Source organism: Cavia porcellus, unplaced genomic scaffold (genome assembly GCF_034190915.1).
Source record: "Cavia porcellus strain 051 isolate PalLab524CR breed Dunkin Hartley unplaced genomic scaffold, mCavPor4.1 scaffold_2, whole genome shotgun sequence".
Classification (NCBI taxonomy): domain Eukaryota; kingdom Metazoa; phylum Chordata; class Mammalia; order Rodentia; family Caviidae; genus Cavia; species Cavia porcellus.
The window spans coordinates 136,363,724-136,387,057 of record NW_026947485.1 but is presented as its reverse complement, the minus strand read 5'-3'; the positions used below and the strand labels follow the sequence as shown (position 1 = coordinate 136,387,057).

General features: G+C 44.3%; 1 long non-coding RNA gene across 2 annotated transcripts; it reads right to left on the bottom strand.

Annotated features, from left to right (window-relative positions):
- Positions 1-3,926: 3,926 nt before the first annotated feature.
- LOC106025726 (uncharacterized) lies at positions 3,927-18,677 on the bottom strand. 2 transcript variants are annotated; one of them, XR_010046435.1, is made up of 5 exons: positions 16,779-18,676; positions 13,985-14,151; positions 12,684-12,831; positions 11,460-11,608; positions 3,927-4,102 (listed from the first exon to the last, which is right to left on the bottom strand). It is a non-coding gene; the product is annotated as an uncharacterized LOC106025726 (long non-coding RNA). The 2 variants fall into 2 exon arrangements; XR_010046434.1 differs by having other exon boundaries at positions 3,965-4,230; positions 16,779-18,677.
- Between the last annotated feature and the right edge of the window lie 4,657 nt (positions 18,678-23,334).

Below are 23,334 nucleotides of genomic sequence, written 5' to 3'. Positions count from 1 at the left end.
TCTTGCTTTTCAAAGAGGCCCTGGGTCAAGATGAGGCTCATCATGCAGCATGGCAGTACACAGCAGCATGGACTCCTCACTGGCCCCACGGCTGTGTCTGTCTACAGCACTGGTCCAGGGTGAGGAGGTGGGGACAGGAAAATGGAACCAGGAGCAAGTGGTGAAGCTGCAGAGCTGAGCTCCAGAGAAGAGCAGGCCTGCTAAGGGCACCACAACGTTTCTTTGAAGGGGAGCCAATGAAGAGAGGAGCAGGGATGGGGCTCTGGGGTCCTGCACAGACTGCATCTCCAGTGGGAACAGGTTCCTGAACTGGGACCCACTTCACTCCTCCAGGAGGACAGGGTGGACTAAAGAACCAGGGCCAGCAGCCACATAGCTGAGAAGGCACAGGCTCCTCAAAGAGGGGTCACGGGGTTCAGATCTGAGCAATCAGCACAGAGGTTTAGGTGCCCTTTGTCATGTATTCCCTTGAAGCTGCAGAGCTGAGCTCCAGAGAACAGCCCTGCTAAGGGCAGCACAGCATCTCCTTGAAGGGGAGACAATGAGGAGAGGGGCAAGGACAGGGCTCTGGGCTCCTGCAGAGACTGTGTCTCCAGTAGGAACAGGTTCCATACCTGGGCCACACTTCACTCCTCCAGGAATTTGGAGCACACTAAAGAACCAGGGCCAGCAGCTACGCAACTGAGAAGGCACAGGCTCCTCAGAGAGGGGTCATGGGATTCAGCTCTGAACCATCAGAACCGGGGTTCAGGTGACCATTGAGATGTACTCACTTGGGGGAAGACTGGATATGCCTAGGCCCCAATTTTTCTAATGCATCATAAGAGATTAGGAAAAATAAAAATCAAATGATTCCTACATCATTCAAAACAGAGACCATTTCATGGAGAATACAGAAACAAGACACCAGTGAGTTTATGTGCCAATCTTTCTATGTAAAAGCATTTGAATTGTGCAGAAAACATTTGTTATTGCTTACTATTTATTTTTTCATATCAAGAACACAGTAAAAATTTACATTTGCAATTATAGTATTTATCTACAGAGGCACAAATTCAAAGTACAGAAAAACCTGGGATTGCAAGAAACTTTTGCAGATGTTCACAAGAGAATCAAACATATCTATTAAGCTTTAACATGATGATTCTTGGTTTTTTGTATGGAGGACTGAACTCATGAACTTATGCCTGTCAGGCAGGCTCTTATGCCACTGAACTAAATCCCTGGCCTTTTAACTTGATTATCAAGGGAGTTCTGGCAATAAGAGAGCTCACTGATGCTGAAAGTCACATGACCAAACCTAAGCCAATGCTCCTGCCCAGCCCCCCAATAGCAAGAGGTTGTGGAGATATTTTCTGCAGAGGAAGAAAAAAGGCAGAAGAATCCCTGACTTCAAATAAGATTAAGCAGATGTTTAAAATGTGGGAAACAATGCAAAATTCTGTAGAAAAACAGCACCAGAATAAGGCTCTAGCAGTGAGCAAAGGATCTGTTTAATGACAATTCAATGTCACATTTCCACAGAGTGCTACAAAGGAAGCAAAAGCAAGTGCCAGGCTTCTATGTAATGCTGAATAAATATAAAAATGTCCACTAAACTCTTAGGTAACAGTGGTTCCCTTAGTCACAGTGAAAGTTAGATAACACAGTGTCCCTTCTCTCTCATCTCCTCCCATAGCCATGAAGGGGTTCAAGGACAAGGGGGTTTATTCCTTCAGTTATCTTTGTATCATGTATTTTCATTATTATTTTCAATTACATTACAGCATTGGAATCATTTTATCTGAATATTTTTGAGTTATGGATAAAAGTTTCTGAGCTGTTTTAAGCAGCAATTTGTTTTGACATACAAATGCTCTGGATTACAAGCATGTTCCTGCAGCAAATTATGCAAGTAAACCAATGTTTCACTGCATCTTAATACTCACAGAGCATGAGATAAAAAACAAAGCTCTTGGACATGGTGAGTTTATTCTGGTCTCATAAAGCACTTAGTAGGATTAAAGCTCTTGGTCTCTGGTGGATGTAAGCAGTGAAAATAAAGAAGTATGGCACTGACTTAATCTTAGTTTAAATTTGTGTTTTGGTTTGATGCTGCAAAGTTGAAGCCACAAGTACCCCTGCCTTACTCCTTAGTATAATTTGGAGAGGCGATGCCTCTGAAAAACTCTCCTGTTGGAATCATGACACCAAAGCAGAGATCCTAGCAGGAGGTCAGGGAAACTCTGCTGGTGTCAGAACAAACTCCAGAGCAGGCAGCATAGCTGGTATTGAGCCAGAAGCTTCTTGGTGGGAAGTATGTGCTTCTGAGTATGTGGGAATTAAGTGAAACACAGGGCAAGCTTCTTCCCATGCAGTGCGGAATCCTCTGTGAAAAAACAGAACCCTTGGGCCAGGACAAGTCAGGCTGCTGCAGAGGGATGAAGGCATGCTCCAGGACACAGTGGAGGAGCTGATGTCAGACTCAAAGCCATGAATATTATCTGTGTGTTAACATAAGCAATGGTTTACTGGAAACAGTTGCAAAAATTCTAGATAATATGTGCAGAGCCTCTAGGAATGAATGTGCCAAGGTATCCCCAATGTCCCCACAGCAGAGTGAAGATCTCACCAGAACATGAGGCTGGTGTAGGGAGGAGCACAGTCAGGCTTACCCAGCCCTGCAAGCACCAGGGCATGCATATCTGGCAGGTACTGCTCCTCTGCATGCAGCGGGCACCCGCAAGTAGACTCTAGGGCACCTGCTGGAGGATGGGATCTTCCCAACTCAGACAGGGCTGACCTCAGCCCTAGGACCATGGAGATTGTGTGGAGAGAGTAATGAAGGTTCTAGATGGAAGAAGCTGAATACAAGATTTGTTTCTATAAAACTTGCCAGTAGGTCTCTTTTCTGGAAATTCTTAAAATGTGCAAGCATTATATGATCCACTGCATTTACTCATTAACTGTGAGACAAAGAACTCTTTCTCCTGACCAAAACTGCACTGATTCATAAATTATTCTCCCAGCCGCTTCTGACTTTCAGATATTTTTGCAGTCAGGAAACGAAAGAGACACACTCAAGTTTGTGGAACTGGAGAACAAGCTCTTCTTGAATTGCAAAGGTCAGTATTTTGTTCCTAATGATGGTTAGCTGAGGCCCATTGAAGAGAGACAAAAAAGGGACCATTCTTGAATTCAGCAGATGTCCCTGTCACACTGGTAGAGTGAGCTGATCTTGGCTCAGTTCATGTATGAACTACAAAGCTTCCCTTTCCCTTACATCTCCTCAGGACAGGATTTTCCATGCTGTCCATGTCTGGGAAGGATGGGGAGGGAATAGCACAGGCTTCTGCAGAGATCTGAATCCACAGGTGACATAGGAAGAGGGGGCAGGAGCACTTGTGATAGGAAGGAGCTCATCCAGGATGGAAGGAAATGAGATGTGGAAACTCAGGGTCTGACAGTGGGCTGCCCAGGTCCTCCTTGTCACTGTGCACCTCATTCTGGGTCCAGTAGGGAAGAAGGAAATCACCAGCTGGAGCTGTGTGCTGAGACTCTTGGAGTTAGAACTCACTAAGTTCCAGGATCAAACTCACCGTTCAGCAACAATATTGGCAATAAAAACTCTTCAAAAATCACTCTATAAAGGCAAATTAGGTGAACTTGAAGTCTACAATCTGGCATTCCATTATGGGGTTTGTACAGAAGTAGCCACATTTTCTACACATACAGGTTGGGTAAAAAATGCAAGTTCAGCATTTTCAGTGATCACCTGTGACAGTCAGCTCAAACTGTGCTTGGCTGAGCTGCCTGGATCTTACAAAGACACAGCTGTACTGTCCTTCATCCCCAGGGAGGATGAGATGTATCCTCAGGGTGACCTGGCCTTGGCTGATGTTCTCTCTCAGGAGCTCTGTCCTCCCTTGGTACTCGAAACTCTGCTGCTCCATGTGGTCCTGAGAATTCCTGCACTCGTGCACCAGTAGTGATTGCTGGACCCAGTACCATCTGATCTCCATGTTTTGAGCATCCATGGGTGGGCTGAGGTGACAGGGAAGCACAGCCCCTTCTCCCACCTGGGCAATGACTGTTGACCTTGATATCTTCCCTTGGATCTTCCCTGGAGGTGAATAAGAAGATCACATTGTCATTGCTGAGAGCATGACAGGCATGGTGGTAGCTCTCTGACCAGACGGAAAAGACTCCAGGTCAGCCAGCTTGATGAGTTTGGACAGGAGATGAGCAGAGCTAAAGTAGGAGATGATGGTTTACTTTTATTTATTTTTACTCTAAAAAGAAAAAAAAACTTTAAAAAAACAATAAAACAGAGTTTCTAAACTATTGGTCATTTTCCATAATTAATATGTAGCATAGTTTTGTCTCTGGAGCAGCTATTCAGATACAAACAGGCTTACTTTAATATACATTAAGGTTTTCCAGGTTGCTTAGTGTTGTAAGTCAAATTCACAAGAAGCAGGGTACTTAGATTATCATATCCTAGGTATTGGAGGGCATTATTATTTTAAAGATGAGGGAATTCAATCAGTGTGTGCTCTAATATGGGACATAAAATGAACAGTTTTAAATAATGCCAAATATTTCTTTGCTTGATAGCATATAGTATTCATAGCTGTATAATCATATAAGCTAATTAATTGTAAAGTATTAAAATGTATGTTTTTCTCCCACCCAAGTCTAACCAATCCTAACCTTTCTTAGCTTCTGATATCAGAAGAGATTGGACATTTGTGCTGTGGTATGTCCATAGGTAAAACTAATATTTTTCTAGGCAATGTGTAAAAGACATTCTCTATTATTTTAGAAAATGGATTTATGTGGCCCAGGAAGAATAATTGGACCATGGGTTGCTATGTGGCTATGTCCACCACTGTAGATTCCACATCTCGGTTCAGCCACTACCAAGTTGGGCTGGCTCAACCACTCTGCATGGAACAGCAGAAATGTCAGTGAAACAGCAGACGTGGTCATGTGCATGGCAAGAGTCTGGAATAGGAGATGCTATAAGGCTGACTAGAGGAAGAGTTAGTGGCATAGAAGTCAAGGAAATAGTCACTCAAAAGTAATTATCTAGAAGACCATATAAGACTGACTAGAGAAAAAAGTCACATCACAGAATCTGGGAAACGAGCCACTGAAAGAAAAAAAAAAAAAAAAAAAAAAAAAAAAAAAAAAAGATCTAGAAGATCCGTCGTGGCTCAGAAGAGGAGCCACGTCGGAGAGACTCAGACAACATCCACAAGAACACAGAGCAGAGAGGACAAGCGGGAGGAGTAGTGGGTCCCAGCAGCTTCTCCAGGACACGGGGTCTGAAGTCTGGAATGGGACTTCAGTGGGAAGAACCTGAGGCTCTGTCCTGAGTGACCTTCAGTGCTGATAGTGGGTGAGTATCCACCTCACAAATGCCCAGAACATATCTGCACAGTGTAGGCAGGGACAGAAAGACACTGTGGGAAGGCCTGGGAGTCTGAACTTCAATCTCAGAGCAGCCACCTGGTGACTTCAGAATGACAAAGACCCATGGTTGATGAGGAAAAAACAATCATTGGAGACTGTTGTCAGTTGGACAACAGATTGGGGTGAGTCCCACTGAAGGTAGGGACTGGAGATCACAGATCCAGGACGTGGATCAGGCACCAGACTCATCCTGAGTTACCCAGAGTTGGAGGCTCACATTGGCAGTGTGTTCTCACTGTTGAAGGAAGACCCTACTCCAGGACACACAGAACAGGAGCTGTGGTATGCTGTTTCTCATCTAACCCTGGCAACCAACAGAGAAATGCATTGATCTCTTACTGCTATGGCTGAATTTGATGTCAATGAACTTCTCTGCTGAGTCTGCCATCACAGCCAGGCTTGGGGCAGAGAGAGTTCCTTACTCCAGAACTCAGGCTAGATCAGACGTAAAAATTTATGCAAGCTGCAGAAACAGGTCCTGAGGCTGAATGAACTCTGCTTTGCAGGAAAGCAATCATAGGTGACATTGGGTGTGAGCACTCAATAGAACTAGTTAAAGGAGCTGCTTGGGAATCACATTTGCAATGGCTCATTGCAATAGCTCATCTCTGTTCCATGAGACATCTTATTGGTTTAAGATTTTTATGTTACTTCAATTATTTAGTAATGTGGAGTTGTGTTCTTTTATGGTCACATGTGCATATTACAAGGTCATTCATATATATTTGTGTTTTAACTGGCTCTGCTTTAATTGGTAGTGAGGTTCTGCTCCTTTTCTAAAAACACACAAGCTGGGAAGTGGGAAGTAACTGTAAGATCTATTATGTAGAAATGTTGTAAGATGGAATCTGTGAAAGTTTTTATAAATTGAAGCAAATCTTATGACACAACAGAGGAACAGAGTCAAAACCAAAGTAAATGGCAGAAAAAAATGAATACTAGAGCTACACATATAAAGCAGCAAATTATTCCTATGGATGCCACATGCTACTAAAAATCTCCAGGTAACAACATGCATCCTTCATTTATTTGTCCCTAACCTGTAGAAAACCCTGCTCCAAAAATGGGTAGAGAAAAAAAGGGAGACCCATATAATTTAAATATATACATATAGATATATAGATATAGATATACATATAGATATAGATATAGATATAGATACATCTAACTAAATATATAAGAGAATGGGAATATTAGGAAATAAACCCCTCCAGGTCCCCCTTGGCAGACCAAATGATCTCTAACAGAAAACAATACTACATAGCAGACATCTGTGGAAAGTTCCGGGAAGGGTGGAGAATGTAGCTGAGTTCAAAGAGGAAATCAACCAAGAGTTCACAGCCCTATACTCACTATGTTCACAGTGAATTTCAGGGAAGTAAGTAAGAACTGGAGTAGTTGACAAAACAGTCCAAAACTTGAATGACAGATTTAACAAGGATATAGAATGCTCAAAGTTTGTCAGACAGAAATTCCTGAAATAAAAAACAGTATAGAATTCATTTATTCCAGAAATAACCAACCTGAACACACAGTACCTGATATTAATGACAAAATAGTGCATTACAATTTGTAAAAAACCTCAAAAAACCAAAAAATAAAATAAGAGAACAAGAGAACACTGTCCATCAAGTACAAGATTACAAAAAGAAGAGTTTAGCCCAATCAGAGTTAGAAAAAATCTAGAAGATCACACACTTGAGTTCACCAACATGCCTACAGAAATTAAGGAAGAAAGCTGTCCAAACATAAAGGATTTTAAAACATATGTATATGATCCTCCTACAACTCCACACAATCATGATGAAAGGTGAAATTCACCAAGGAACACCTTCATGAAATTCACATATATCCAGAAACAAAACAAAACCCCCACAATTTTAAAGGCATCCAGAGAAAACAAAACATCACACAGAAAGTTAAGCTAATTAAAATGACAGCAGACTTCTAAGCAGAAATCACGAAGGTCAGAAGAGCATGGAGTGAAGTATTTCAAGCCCTATGAACAAATAAATTTCAACCTAGAGTAACCTACCAAGCAAATGTATCCTTCAAAATACATGAGAACTAAGGTATTTCGATGAAATAATCAGCTCAGAGGACACATGAGTGCTGACCCAGCTTTGGGGAAAAAATTCGAGGATATTCTCTGCAGAAACAACAAATTGGAAACCCTAAAAGTACAGAAGAAACTCATGAATTCAGTAGATAAACAAGATCAAAAAACAACAGGACAAGAAAAGCAAATGATACACCCACAGATAAGGACAGCAATGAAAGTAAATGGCAAACACATCTCGGGAGTGTTTCTCGGTAGTAACTTTCCCAGCTCTCCAATCAGGAGACACAAACTGGCAGACTGGGTCAAGAAACAAAACCCCACAATGGCTTGCATTCAAGAATCTTATCTAAGCCAAAGATGTACTCATAGACTAAAAATTAAACTATAGAAAACAATATTCCATGAAAAGAACCCCAAACAGGCACGAGTGCATGATAAGTACCCAAATCCAAAATGCTCAAGGTCAGAAGAGTTTTACTCCTCAGAGATTTGTGGGCTTTGGAACATTCACATTGCCTTTAATAGGTTAAAAATGCCAATAACTAAATTTCAAATCTCAAATGCACTTAAATTTTAAGTGATCCACAATCTGAAACATTTGGATGACTGTAGCAGAGTATGTTCAAAATGTTTCAGGTTTCCAAGCATTTTGGATTTGGGCTTTTGTAATTATATTTATGTATCCTACATTGTATGCAATTATTCTTATGAAATGAAATTCAGGTCAGGGCATCAGAACCTGAAGCGGTAGAGTAAAACAGATAAAATGTAACACAATATGCTCATTCTCTTACAAGTAAAAGATATTCTTTATCCGATTCATTACATTGCTAACACCTTTGAATACTGCTCACTAGAATCCCTATGATGGAGATGAGAGAAAGACCTCTGATCCTACACTCAAAGCCTTTCCCAGACTCAGCTCCTTGGCAGCCTCTCCCCTCGTGCTGAGGGAGGAGAGCCCACCTCTGCTGAGAGCAGGGGGCAAGACCTGCCCATGTCCTTTCCTCCTCCAGGGCCCTGAGTGCTGACAGAGGAGGGCAGACCCAGCCCTCATCAGCTCTGCATGAGCAGCTCTCAGGGCCTTGCTCCATCTCACCCTGCAGACTGGATTCAAAGCTAATGAGTGAGGATGGATGTGGAAAAAACACTGCAGAGAAAATGCCTCCTTCCCAGAACACTAGAGATGGCCCTGGATGGCAGAGGGGAAGCAGCCTCAGGAGCTGCTGATGCTGGTGGAGGATTCTCAGGGATCACAGACACAGGAGAGTTTCAGACCTGTGTCTCATTTCTGTTCTGAAATTTGAGAGAATATTTAAGCAATAAAACCTTTAGAGAATTGTCTTATCCATTGCATTTTACTCCCCTTTGAACCTCTCCTGCACTTACAGCTCCAACAAAACCCACAAGAAGTACATGTCGAGGTCAATAATGCCCTGTGTGAGTCTTTGATGGAGAGAAGAGCAATGTGATGAGAATCAACGCAACAGCTCAGAATCACTATGCAGTCCGAATGGAGAACATGAACTGGAGGAAGAGCGAGCACCATGAGCTCAGGGCAGGTGATTCCAGTAGACGGGCAGTGGGCTCATTCAACAGTGGGGGCGGCTTTCTCTGAGGGCTTTGGAGTACAAATATTTTAAAGCCTTCTCCTATGCTCACGTTCACTTTATGGTGTAAAACACTAGAGTAGGTGTGATAATACAGGAGTAAATTTTCACCTTTACCCACACATTAATCTGAACTCATGGCGTGATATTTTACAGATTGTTAAAGTCATTATTTAAAATTGGGTCATCTTCTGGGCATCGTGTCCTACTCCTGTGACCCCAGCACTCAGGAGGCTGAGGCACAAGGATCACTATGAGTTCTAGGCCAGTCTGGGCTAAAAAATGAGTTGAAGGCCAGTCTTAACCAAATAGCAAAACCTTATCACAAAAAAAGAACTGGATCATGTTTACACTTATATTACAGTCTATATCTGGTTGTTCCATAAAGTCTTGGTGGTCACTGGCAGGGCCTTATAAAAGGTGCAAGGATTACAGGGCCATTGCAGCTGACTTGCTGCTGTGGACAGAGGTGGTCTGAGAGACAGTCATTGTGAAGTTGATACAGGAAGGTGATGGCTCCCTGACTCTTTGCTTCCTGTTCCCCATGCTTTGAGCACTTCCCTTCCTCCATTCCCCTCTGCCATGCTGTGCTGCATTGGGACCACTGGACTGTAACCCGAAAGGTGAGCAAATGTAAAGCTCCCCTCTTTTAAGATGAGTCAGGAATTTTTTCCAGCAATAAGAAATAAATGAAGTGACATTTTTGTCTAACAGGGAAATGAAGTATAGCAAACCACAACAGTAAACCAAAATAAAGATACAATAAATACAGATTTCAACACAGGAAGGCAGCAAAGATACTTACAGATGAGTCTATAGCATAAGAAATTAGAGGAAGGAGAACTGTATGAATAAAATAGAAATTTGAAATTTAAAAGATGAATCACAGAAACATAGGATACCGCTGAGACATTCAGGAGAAACAAAACTTGCTGTTTCCATGGAAATGAGAAAACCAAGGCCAATGACACATTCAAGGAAAACAAAAGGTTCTCTAGAACAGAGCATCTGTGCTGAGCACCCCTCTCTAAGGCTGAAAGGCCCTCGTGTGGTTGAGGAAAAGCTCGGTGTGAGTGGGACCTAAACCTGCCCTAAAGCCCAGTCACATGTGAAGGAGGAGGAGACCAAAGAGCAGGGAGGACATGCAGAGGTCACCTCTCATGTGGGAACTCCACGCTGAAAGGGAAAAGCATGTGGAAATACCAGAAGCAACAGCCTGAGGGGAGAGCAGACAACTTTAGGAGGGCCGAGAGTAGAGATACTAATTTAAGAAATGCTCTGCAGTCTATGTGCCCTTTAAAATACTGATGCAAGACAAGTGAGTTTGGCAGGGAAAGGTCTTCCACATGGTTAGGATTCTGCCAGCCACACAGACAGAGGGAGGCAGGAAGACAACTTGATTCCACGTCCTTAGAGGAATCAAATAAGTGAAACGCATGGAGTAGCAGATTGGGGCCAACCTGCCCGGCATGTAGAAGACTCTGAATAATAGGCAGAGTGCTCAATTTAATTATTTTTCAGAAAATTTAGTTATAAAATGAGAGCAGGTATCCTAGTGCAGTGAAAATTCAGTATATATCATTTAAAATTTCAAAACAATGCAAAATTAATTTCAGAGTTTGCTTTTTAATACTAGATTGTAGAATAAAATATTCATTTCCATAGATTTATCTGACACTGACTGTATATTTTATATTGTTATTTCATTTTATCCTTCTTTCCTGAACATTTTCTAAGAAAAAAACTCCTAAAAGACAATTAGTAGGAAAATCTGTTTCCATATATTTAAAGGTGTTTTGCTTCTCTGTTTCATTTTAGTGTCTGAATGCTTTCTAGTATACAATACTGCATCTCTGCAGAATTTTCATTTTTAATCAGTAGTAAAATTGAGAATCTTATTTACTTATTAATAGTATTAAGTTTCTTTTTTTTTTAGGAAAAAATGCACTCCAGGTCTTAGATAAGCCTGAGCTTTAAAAAAATATATAAGGGGGCTGGGGATTTAGCTCAGCGTCATAAGCACCTGCCTTGCAAGCAGGCGGTCGTGAGTTCGATCCCTGGTACCGATAAAAACGAAAAAGACAAAAAAAATATATATATATAAAATGTTGCACTTTTTCTCCTGATTTTCAATTTCATGTTTCAAGTGTGCATTGCTCCTTTAGGTGGCTGGTCAATGATGTTTTCTGGGGAGACAGCAGAGCTAGTTTTATAGTGCAAATGCCTTGTGTGTTTTGTCAGAGTATGTTTATGCATTTTATTGCTGTTGCCTATATTTTAAGAAAATAACCAGAAACCATTTGCTCACATGCCTGAGATTTCACTCTTACCTTCCATTTGGTGGTTTTCATTTGAATTGAGCATCACATTATTTCAGTCAATCTCTGTCTGCGTTGCAGTTGTACTAAATCAGACCAATTTCCATGTCAGAAATGGTATTTAATCTTACTGTCTTACAGTCTTCTTAATCCTGAAAGACCTGTTAAAAGAATTCAAAGGTGGATCCCAATGCACTCAGAAGTGACAAGACAGATTTGTGTGCCCTGTGACTCCTTCTTTACACAGCCTGATGTGAAACGTAAAACAGTGAAGTATGAAGTAGCATCTTTTTAAGCTGCTCACTGAATGAGTATTTCTGCACATAAACACCTATTAAATGTGATTTGATGAGAGTAACCCAATTTGATATATATCCTTTAGAAGAGCAGTCTTTGTTTTCAACTGATGTTCCAGAGGATGCTTTTTTATTATTTTATTTTAAAAATAAAACAGCATAAAAATGACAAAAGGGAAAAGCATATATATATATATATATATATATATATATATATATATAATACATAAGACTGGTATGTGCTTGTATTGGTTGACCAAGGTTGCATGCCTGTATCTCGTAATCTATGCAACTGCTTTGAAGATAACATTATGTAATACATTAACCTTGTATTACTTGGTTTCAAATAATATCTTTGAAAACAAATCAAAGACTCCCTCTAAGTTCTCACAGGAGTGTGGGCTGAGCTTGCCACTGGGCACACATCTGAGTCTGGGTATCCAGTGGAGGGCAGCTTGTGACCCTAGGGGATTCACGCAGAGTCCCGAGTCAACTCTGGACAAGGTTTTCAGGAAAGAGTTAAAGAAGAAAGAAGGAAAGAATATGGAAATTAGCCTTTTGCAACTGGGCAGGGGAAGGAGAAAAAGTTAAGATGTTTTATATATGTGAACTCATCTTCCAGAATGATTGTAATTACTGTGAACTATAACAATGTGATATAAAAAAATAAATTTAACAAGTATAAAAACAAAAAAATAAGCAGGACAATTAAAAACAATTACTGAAAAAAGGTTATTTTAACACCTTGGCTTGCACTGCATTTATACAGATTATGAATGCAGTATTGCAATATTTAACCTTCAAAAACAAGGAAAGAGGGAAGGGAAGAGGACAGAGAGGGCAGCCCAGACCAGGCCTAGACCCTCAGGGGCAGCGTAGCTGAGGCCTCTGTGCAGGGGAGGGAAGGAGGGTGCAAGCCTCCTGGCTCCTCCTCACTCACCTGTACCTGACCAGGGCAGCAGTAGCCAGAGCAGGCGGGGCCTGAAACCCAGGGCCCAGAGCTGCATCGAAGGGGTTCAGGGGGAGGTGGGATCCTGTCCTTGCTCTGTCACAGCCATGGTCCAGGTCAGTCCACTATGGTCACTCTCCTGCTGGAAAAGAAGAAATATGAGTTCTGGAAAGGTATCTACATGCAGGGAATTGGAGCAGGGGTCAGTGTTCTCTTACTGTGTCATTTATAGAGTAAAGGACAAATGAGAAAGAAACGTGTAGCAGTGATTGACAGAATGATGAACTGAAAACATCACAGCATAGAAAAAAAAAAACTGACCCTAAACACTTTTTAGTTCAGATCTGTTTCTCTGAATTGAAATGAAAAGCTATTCATTTAGTCCCCCTAATATTTCCACATTATCAGTCATTAAGAAACTTCAACATACAGACTTATCCAGAAATATTTCACAATTATGAGGCCAAAACAGAAAAGGGAAATCTATAAGGACTTTCACAGCCTGGCAGGGATTGGAGCAAACACTGACCTGATGAAGGGCTAACCAGAGGCACCCCGTGCCTCCCGAGCTAAGTTCACCATTTCTCAACAGCACTTGCTTATTTTAGGTTTCAGGCACAAACATGACCAGGAGCACTCCCAGCAGTTTTACTCAATCTCTGGAAACGTAAAAACAGCCTAGAAATGTCCCGTGGTGAGCACAGGTATTCGCTCTGCTCCGGATGGAGAATCGTGGGCAGTGGATGCCAGTGTCAAGACTGCCCAGGAGGTGCTGTGCGGAGTGGGCAGAGCCCTCTCTAGATGCAGGTAGTGGGGATCCTTTCCCCTGAGCCCATGTGGAGGAAACTCAGGGGCAGCAGGGAGGAGACCCAGGCACAGCGGGCAAATGGGTGGGGACAGCTGGGCAGCCCTGGGACCAAGGGACACTGAGCTGCTGTGAGTCAAGGTCATGGGAATCTGACTTGGGAAGGGATGGACACACTCAAGCACAGGGATAGGAGCAGCCCATGATTCTGGGTTAAGTTTATAAAATAATTATTAAAACATGGTGACAAAATAAAAATAGACTCAAATTAAAAGGTCAGCAGTGCTGATAAATACCCCACAGGCCTCCCAGCAATTCTACTAAGGTACACAGCTAGGAAATGGGTATCTTCTTGAGTGGCAGCCTTAGGAACCCAGAGGAAGTGGTAATCCCACACACTCAAGACTCTGCACAAAGTGCTGTGTCTGGGTTACTTTTCTGTCATTGCTGAGACGCATATAGGGAAGGGAAGTTTTGTTTAGCTTACACTTTACGGAGGTTTGAGTCCATACTCAGCTGGCTCCAAGGCAGGGCAGCATGGCTGACATGTGTCCAGGAGCCAAATCACAAAACGGAAAGGCCTCTTCTCTTCCTTATATTGTACTCTGGCTCCAACCCTGGGTGCTTTTAGCTCTCACATCACCAGCTGGAAAGCTAGACAACAAGACAACAAATGCTAGACTCAGCCACCTCCCTGTCTGCAGGAGGCTTTGTAAGGACATCCAAACAAACCACAGCATGCTGTAGGTGGTCAAAGATCTTCCTGAGGAGTCACCACACAGGGACTGGGGCAGAAAAGCAGCAGCAGAGTTAGTCACATTCCACAGGGGCAGCTGCAGCAGGGCCCCAGGGAGCCGCTCCAGGGCAGGGAAAGCGGCTGAGCTCAGGGGCAGGCGGTGCTGGAAGAGGGGGCTTGGCTCCCTCTCCCCCTGTGGATGGCTCCTGGTAACCAGGTCCTGGGTCAATCCTAGCTGTGTGGTATCTGGTGCTAAGAACACAGCACAGGTCTGAATTGGCCTCTTAAGGAAAGTGTTTGGGAATGAATTTAATCAGCTCTTCAGGAACTGGAAAGGATCAGCCTTCTGCCTGAGCCTCAAATATAGAAAATGCAGCACCTTTTCTTTTTAAAAAGCTACAGTATTGTTAGTATCTTGATGTCTTAATATTTGCTTTCAGCCCACTTTTTACTGTATTTAGGTGATATACAGACCAATATAAAATTGGAGGATTTTATATGTATATTATAGTAGAAGAAATTTCACAGAATAACAATGAAATTAAAGTGGTCAAATATTTTCTCACGATCATGAAAGGAAGGAAAAAATTCTCTGCACAGAGAACTTTTAGATCTTTGTAGATTTGCTACAGCAATGCGTTTTTTGTTTGTTTGTTTGTTTTTGGTACCGGGGATCAAATTCACAACCTCACACTTGCCAGGCAGGCACTTAAGCTGCTGAGCTAAATCCCCAGCCCTAATGGTTTTCATTTTTATGGTATTATACAAAAATTAGGCCAGAAATTTTGGCAGATCATAATTATTTCACAGCATGTGAGATTCTTTGCTGATGATAATAATACCTCCATGTATTCCTCAAATTAAATGAGTAAGTTTGATTTAGGTTGTTGGGTGACATGAGCTCAAGGAGCAGATGGGTGGCTGGTTGTCTCCCTGGAGACTGAGAAAAAAACAGGTATGATGCTTAAAGAAAATAAAATTCTCCAATGACCTTTGCCTAGATTTTAATGACCTTCATAGGATTATACTGTGGTCATGGGGGTACAGACGAGTGTATTTTAGGTCACAGTATTCAGTATAGTAGGATAATGCCTAACCAGATGAAGAGCTCAAGAAATATAAGATTCCCTAATGACAAAGAAAAGAAAACAAATGTCATATTTACAAGTACATTAGAAAATTGGTCCATGCGGTCACTTTTGATAAGGTTTGTTTGGGGTTAAATCCTTTCCACAGTTCCTGTACCAGGCCATTGTCATCAGGGATGGCTGGGCATCCATCTGAATAAGTCGGTACTAAATGGGATGGGTATGAGCAGTGATCAGAGCTCTGAGTAAGGTGAACACACAGTGTCTGCAGCTGAGGCTGAGCTCTGGTCCTATTCCCACTGAGGTGACTCCCAAGGGTTGTTCCTGGGGGGCCTTTGACTCTTGGGAGCTGGGGCTGCTGACAGTTGAGCGGTGAGTTCTTTAGACCACAGGATGACATCAGAGAAACATTCATGTTTGTTGGAAATAATGTCTCACTTGGAGTTTGGGTCTCCCCACTGCAAACAAATCACAGTACCCACCCAGCAGGAATCAGAACAACGGGCAACAGAACTCCGAGAGGCTGCACTTGTCAGTCTCCTGCTGTCTGAGCAGAAGTTTCTCCAGCATTATTATCAATGGTGATTGACAAGTTTCCTCTTGTGGAATATGACATTGTCTTCATGATAGCCATTAAAGGTGATTTTAAATTTATAAAGTAGAGTTACTTCTCTGCTGTCTCTGACTTACAGTGTCAGTGGAAATGGTAGCAGAATCTTAACTCTTTGGAGGGAATCAAAGGGTGACATCTAGTAAGTCATCCACAATTTCTCACCCAGATATAGAGGAAAGCTCTGTGTATGGCTGCAGATCAGGCTGAAGTGGGCCCCATGTCTGATGGGCAGGGTCCTGGTCTACTGGACAGCCTGTGGTTACGAGTCCAGAAGTCCATGAGTCCATGATTTAACCACGTGATGGGATGAAATCAGGGTCAAAGTACAAAATCACATGAAGGTGTATTAAAGCACCTCATATGTAAAGAACACATATTTTCACATGGCATACAGGAAGACATGAAGAGGACTGTTACGGTAGTCATGAGGTTAGAGTTAAGAATTTGGCCTTGACTCAATAATGGTTAAAGCAGGGTCTTGGCAGAGACTCATTTAGGTACATATAGTAACTTATTATAAATGTTTCCAGACTCTGATTAAACAATTATATGTGTGACTAACAAGGTTAATGAAATTTACTGAGAGCTTTTCCAGCCTCAGCACTGTGTATCTGAGAGATGATATGGGTCACTATTCCTGGAGTCAGTGACAGAAGGGGACAGGGTCCTGACAGAGCACACACTGTTTCCATCTCCAGCAGAGGTGGGGATTGCAGTCTATGTCCTAAGCGTCTGCATGGTGAGACCTGCTGATTTATTGCCAGGACATTGGTAACGTTGTGGCAGTTCCTAGAAGTAAATGTGGAAATGGGTCATTTGTGCAGCAAAAGCAAGTTTGCCTGACCTGCGGACAGTTGGGCAGCAGCGTGAGTCCCGTGCTGTTCTACATCGTCCCGGTTGAAGGATGAAGACAGCAGGATAACAGCTTCATCACCTCCGGTGCTCGATGGTCCTGCTCACTGCTCCAAAACACTGGTGGTCACTCACTTAATGGTGAGAGTGTCTCGAGATATCCAGTGGGTTCCGGGGACACAGGACCTGCGCCGGCACCATGGAGCTATGCCAGTAGCCTAGGACAGGACAGGTCGGCCACAATCCCAGCTAGAACTCCTCAGGGAAGGACAACTGGCTCTCCATGTAGTAAAACTCTCAGGAGTCACGCTGAGCTTGGGGACATTCACTTTTATAATCAAAGCATGATGGACAGGGGAGCACTTAGGGTCACAGGTTCAGAGACAGCCTCTAATGCTAAGAAATCTATGTGTCAGTTCAGCAGTTTCCACTTTCATGATATAAAGAACAAAGCACGGTAATTTCTTCCTGTCAGAATCCCACACAGTCCCCCTAGCGGATGACCTGCGCGTCCCCCTAGCGGATGAGCCGCGCACCTGCGCGGTGCCCGCGGTCCTGCAGCAGGGACCTCAGCCCATTCTGGCTTCTCATCGCTGCTGTCCTGCGCCGTCCGTGCTCGTTTTCCCTCCAGGATCTGGAGAATCTGCCCCAGCAGGCATCGCCATCCTGATTTTTCTGCCCCAGCCTGCAGACCCTGGACTGAAGCCCGAATCCAGGAGCCCCATGAACCCCACCGCAGCCTCAGGGCTGCGGTGCCCTGTGTCCAGCAGCAGAGAAGCAGCGCTGGAGCGGCTGTGCGTGGCCCCCTTGGCCCTAGGCGCGCTCAGCAGGTCGGACTCGCTGCAGGGACCAGGCGGCGGGGCCTGGGAGGCCAAGGACCCTGCTGCCCAGTCCGAGCCTCAGGAACCGAGTCTTGGCCGCTCCGTCTTCATTACCACCCCTTTTACATAGGACTGTGGTCCCAGGACCCGGGATCTCCCCTCCCTCGCTGTCCTCCCAGAACGACGGTCTAGCGGGGAGGAGCAAAGGCCGAGAGGGGTGAGCCAGGAGAGCCGCGTAAGCACTGCCTCAGCGCGGAGCCGACGACTTCCTGCAGCAGGAGGGGAATAGAAGAGGAGGAGGAGGCGCCGGGAGCTGCAGCCTGCGCAGGAAAGGGCTCAAGCTTCCGGGGCAGGGGCGGAGTGCGCACGCGCAGACAGGCCCACCGTCAGACTACACTCGGGACGCTGAGGGCCCTGCGCCGGGCTGAGGCTCCTGCGGGAAACTCAGGTCTGCGAAGGCTGACTAGGGGAGCGGGCGCCAGGACCCAGTTCTCAGCCGGTCACCTCTCTGCGTGGGCAGGCACAGCTGTGCTGCGGGGAAGGCGGTGCTGTTCCGTCCTTATCCCGGTCGCCGCCGCCTCTGCACCGCTGTTCTCCTCACCAGGGCAGGGATGCCCGGGCGCGTGCGCAGGCCTCTCTGCTTTCTATCCGGAGCGGGCGGCCCAGACCGAGCAACCCGGGCTCTGTAGGACCCGGCCTGGAGCCAAGGCTGCTTTCCCGCGATTCTTAGCCCGGAGGACCACAGAATGAATTTCCCAGGCCGCGTTCCCAACACTGCCTGAGCTCTGCCCACTTCCCCTGTGCAGACACAGAAGCTCCTGCTCCTCTGCTGCTTAGAGCAGCCAGAGTGGGTGCAGTGTGCTGATGAGGTCTCTCTTTCCTGCACCTCCCTGCGCCCCAAGACTCCCATGTCCGGGACCCCTTTCTTCAGGGTCACCAGGGCTGCTCAACCACTGCCCTCCCTTACACACACCTCTTACACAGTGCCTGGGGGTCTAGGGGGTTCTCACCAGGGAACGCACCCCCATGCTGAACACAGCCCTAGTGAAATAAGGACGCCCTTCCGCAGTGCTGTAACAACCAGGGATTCATTTCTTGGGCAGTAGAGTCTCTGAAGGTCCTGAGAGTCTGCTTGGGACTTTAACCCTGAGTGGAGTGGATAGAGAAGACAATTTCAGAAGATTCAGCAATAAACACTGAGGGCTATTAGTGTTGCACTGCACCAGGGCCCAGCAACCTACAGAGATCAGCAGCAGAGACCAGAGGCCTGCAGAGACCCTGTAGCCTCTGCCACGACCTGGCCTTGGATGGTGGTGGCCACAGTGGCTGTGTCAGCTGCTGGACCCAGTACAAGTGGTGATAACACAAACCTGGCTAAGGAATGGGTCCCTGAATTGTAATACATCGTGCAGCTAGGTCTTCTCTGTAACAGGGAAAGGAAATCTGAACTGTCACTTCCATCCCGGTGCTCTGAAGTGCTGCGGAGACCCTGGGCTTGAGAACCCTCATCAGGTCTGTGCTGTAACCCAAAGCACCACAGAGCCCACCACGGACCTCCTCACAGCCCCTGCTCCTAACAGCTCACTGGCAGCTATCCACATCCCATCCTGCATTTCCTGATGCCAGGCAGCCCTCTGCCTCCTGAGCAGCAGGTGGTGCTCTTTTCTCTCCACTGGATCTAATCCCTCTGGGAAGGCACAAGTCTGCTCTGCTTTGATGGAGACCACTACAAAGCAGCTCTGAGAAGTATTTAAAATTAACTAATTGGCTTCTTATGTTTGCTTGTGATTCTGTCCCAGGCCATAGCTCCCTGTCTGGAGATGGGCAGTGGATTCATAGTAAGTGAACCTCTATGAGTCACTGGTACTAGCTGGGACTGTGCTGCCCTGTGATGCCATGATATGTCAAAGGATAAGATAAATCCTCAGCTAAGGATGCTTGACTCCAACCTCAATTCACTAACTAGAGACTGCAGCTGCTGGTGTCTCACTCCTGCTGTCTTAGTACTACAATGAATGTCAACCTGGAGATAAGACAGTTCTCCTATATTAGCATAATTTAGTAACTGGAGAAGTCTTTGGAGTGATTCCCAAGTTCCTGCTCAGTTCCCATGCTATCCACTTTAGCCCCTCCTTTTGAAAGCTAAAGCCCAGAGAATCTCAAATTCTGCCAAAGGGTTTTGATCCTCATGCAGCCTTAAAATCACACCACTTGTCTCTTTTTTTAATCTTGTGCTGTACACTCATTTGGGATCTTGCAGATCTGATGAGTCCAGGATAGATCTTCATCCCCCTACAGCTGCTCTTCTATCTCATTCCAAGTGGGGTTGCTGTCAGGTCACAAATGAATGCCTTGTATTATTCAGGTGAATCTGTTACCATTGTAAGAGTATGTGTTTTCTTTTAAGTGATAGACATGGCTCAGGATAAAGAATGCTTAGGTAGTTTTTTGTTTGTTTTGGTACTGCTAATAAGTGTAGGGATACGTTTATTAAGCAGAGTGCAACTTCCCTTCTGACATGGAAGGGCCTGATTGCAGTGTTAACTCACTACTGCACTCATGGCGAAGAATCTGCTCTGAAAGAGGCCACTGCAGCAGCTGATGGGTTGGAGCTAACACTGCAGAGAGCGATGCTCAGAGATCTGCAGAGGACGCAGCCTCCTGAGCAGACCCTGATGGGACTCTCACAGTTGTATCCAGGAGAGGACAATGGAGCATTTTGCAACTTGCATCTTAGAAGGAAGGACAGAGTGTCCTGCCATACTGGTCAGTTATGCCAGAGTCAAAGAGTGGCACAAAAAGGGAGGAAGACTGCTGTATTTTCAGATCGCTTGTTAGAGGCCTTCTGATAACAGTGACCCGAGGCAGCAGAGAGGAAAGAACTCCTGATCTAGCCTTTCATACTGCAGGATGTCCTAGGTAGAAGTCAGCAATAAAAACTTGAGGCAGGTCCTGCATTCTGTGACCAGCCTTTGTGTTACAATTTCAGAATCTGTGCTAACTGGGAACAGGGAGAGAAGGAGAAGAATTTAGAGTAAAAGATGCAGTTTTTTGTTGTTGCTTTAATTCAGACACTGCCTTGGGGGAAAGCACAGTACTCCTCATGAACTGGACTCAGCAAAGCCTGGGCAGGGATCAGTGGATGTATCATGAAATTCTGTGGACTCCACTTGGCCTTTCCCAGTTAAAATATGTCCAGGATGAAGCACCCCTATGCCAATTATGCATTCAAGACATGGGAAAATGAGTACAGAGTGGACTCAGACACTGAGTCTGACTGGGGCTAAATCCCCACTGATCACCAGATCTTCATAGGCCCTGACTCTCACTGCAGGGCCTCGATGAGGATTTAGATCTCAGGGTTAGTTCAGAACCACTGTCCTGGAGCCCCTCAGATGTGTGACAATCTGACTTTCTCCCAAGTGCAGTCACCTGGAAAGGGGCTGTAGGTCCCTTCAAAGGAAAGATGAGAGGAGAATTGGCAGGATAACTTTTAGATAGTGCTTCAGGATTTCTCCTCTAGGAAGCTGATTCTGTAACCTCAGTGAACTCAGGTGGTGACATGGTTCTATGTTGCCATAATTTGAGGTAGATTCTCATACATTCACTCTAGAATTTTCTGGTTATGTGAATCCAGTGGCTCTTCAGCAGGCTTCCTCTGTATGTCACTTTAGTGAACACCACGACTAATGAGCCATCACCATCAATGCACCAGTATCAGCCCATTGTGATCACTGCTTTACTCCTGTTCCTTTTATACTAAGTGCGCACACTTTGCCTTTGACAGCTGAGAACTGCCACCTGACCTCTGCCACTCTATGATCCAATTAAACCCATGGCCTTTCAGGTCTCCAGCTGAGCCACTGGTCCCCAAGTTAAGGTCCAGCATCTAGAGAACAGCAAAGGCAGGGCTCGTCAAGGAAGCCAGTGCTTCCCTTACAAGACAAATTCTTAATTGTTCATTAAAGGTACATTTCTGGATCTTTCCACTGTAGAGGAGTAGGTTTTACCTAGAAAATTCACTCCTGGCATTCTCATTTCCCGGGGGCTATAAATCCCACAATCAACATTAAGCAAAGCAACATTAAGCCTCTTTACCTGTTTAACATGGACCATCCCTTGAGTCATACTTCTGAAAATCAGATAAATAAACTACGAACACTTGCCTCCAACTATGTGTTAAATCTGTGGAAATGGGTTGATTTAACGTACTGGAAATTTAAATGAGTTGACTTGGAATTTCAGACCAAGATTAATTAGAGGTCATTGACGCAGCTAATTTGGATTATTTTTGTTGTGAGGCCAACTTGTAGTAAGTTTACACTTAATCAGTGTTTTTCCCCCCTTGGGAAGGAAGATTTTTCCAAGTAGAAAATCTGAGTCTAATTATTTATTCCAAAGTCAAACTAAACAGGGCAATGTTGTGAACACCATTATACATGCCTTGTGTTCATCATTCAGAATGTTTCTCATGTCTAATGTGTGACTGGATGTGTATACATTTTTAAAGTGAGCTTTGGTTGTTGATGTCTGCATCCCACAACTCTGAAAGGCTGTAATAAAAGTATTACAGACTTGATCCTCTCCAGTTAACTTAGTAAGACAGTGTCTCAAAAAATATTTTTTTAAGTTGGGAACATAGCTCATTTCAAAAGCACCAGCTTCAGTTCTTAAGTACTAAGGAAATAAAGAAAATTTTGATAAATAGTTTTTCAAGTTATTTCTGTCTCTTTGTTTTGTTTTGGTACACATTGTAGAACGATCTTTGTGTTCAAAACCCAAATCTGTCAAAGTCTGCAGTGTTCCTCTTGCTTCTCTAAACAGGATGTGCCAGAGGTACAAGCTGACAGGCCTGACATAGTTTCCAGTTCCATATCTCTAAAGCCCACTGGCTCACAATAGATCCCTGCCCTGCCCGATAAATGATAGATACGTAACTTATTGCAATAACTCAGGGCTCAGACTTTGGAGGGTACAGCTCTTCTGAGACCACTGGTGTAATAAATCTTGGTTCTCTCCTCTTCTCTGATTGTTGCATTTTTTATATATATCTCTAGTAAACTTAAAACTGCTGTAGCCATGTATCCTTAAGGCTCTGTGTGTGTGGAGAAGCACAGCACTGGGAGAATCTAGAGAGAAGCAAAACCTGGGGAACACCTTTATAAGAATTATCTCAGAGCAGCAGCACAATACTGATCAGCTGCATATGGCTCACAAGAGTCTATGATATGTGAAGAAACCCCGTTCTAGGAATAAATGAACCCCCATATGTTGGATCAGAAAAGTGACACTTTACAGTCTAGGAGAAAAGCAGCCTCTGCAGTATCTTGAGGACGTAAATAACAGGCAATGAAGGATTTTGCTTTTGTAACATTTCCACCCTAATTGTTGCAATATTGAACCCAAATCACCTGCAACAGTAAAGACCAGTCAAGTGGGACTTCCCCAAAAGGTAGGGACAGTTACCTCCACCCTCATCAGTACAGGACAATGGCCATATGCAGGAGTTACCCAGAGCAGGGACCCCCACAACTCTTGGTCTTGTGTTCCTTTCATCTGTCAATAAACTTTACTCTTGCTTTGCATTCTCTTCTGGCCTCTCTTACACTGGAGAGAGAAACAAGTCTGGAAACATTTGATGGTGAGGCAGTGACTTCAGAGCCACCAAAGATGCAGCACACTTCAGGGTAACATTACACATGTCCTGTAGCACCTCTGGTGTCCTGA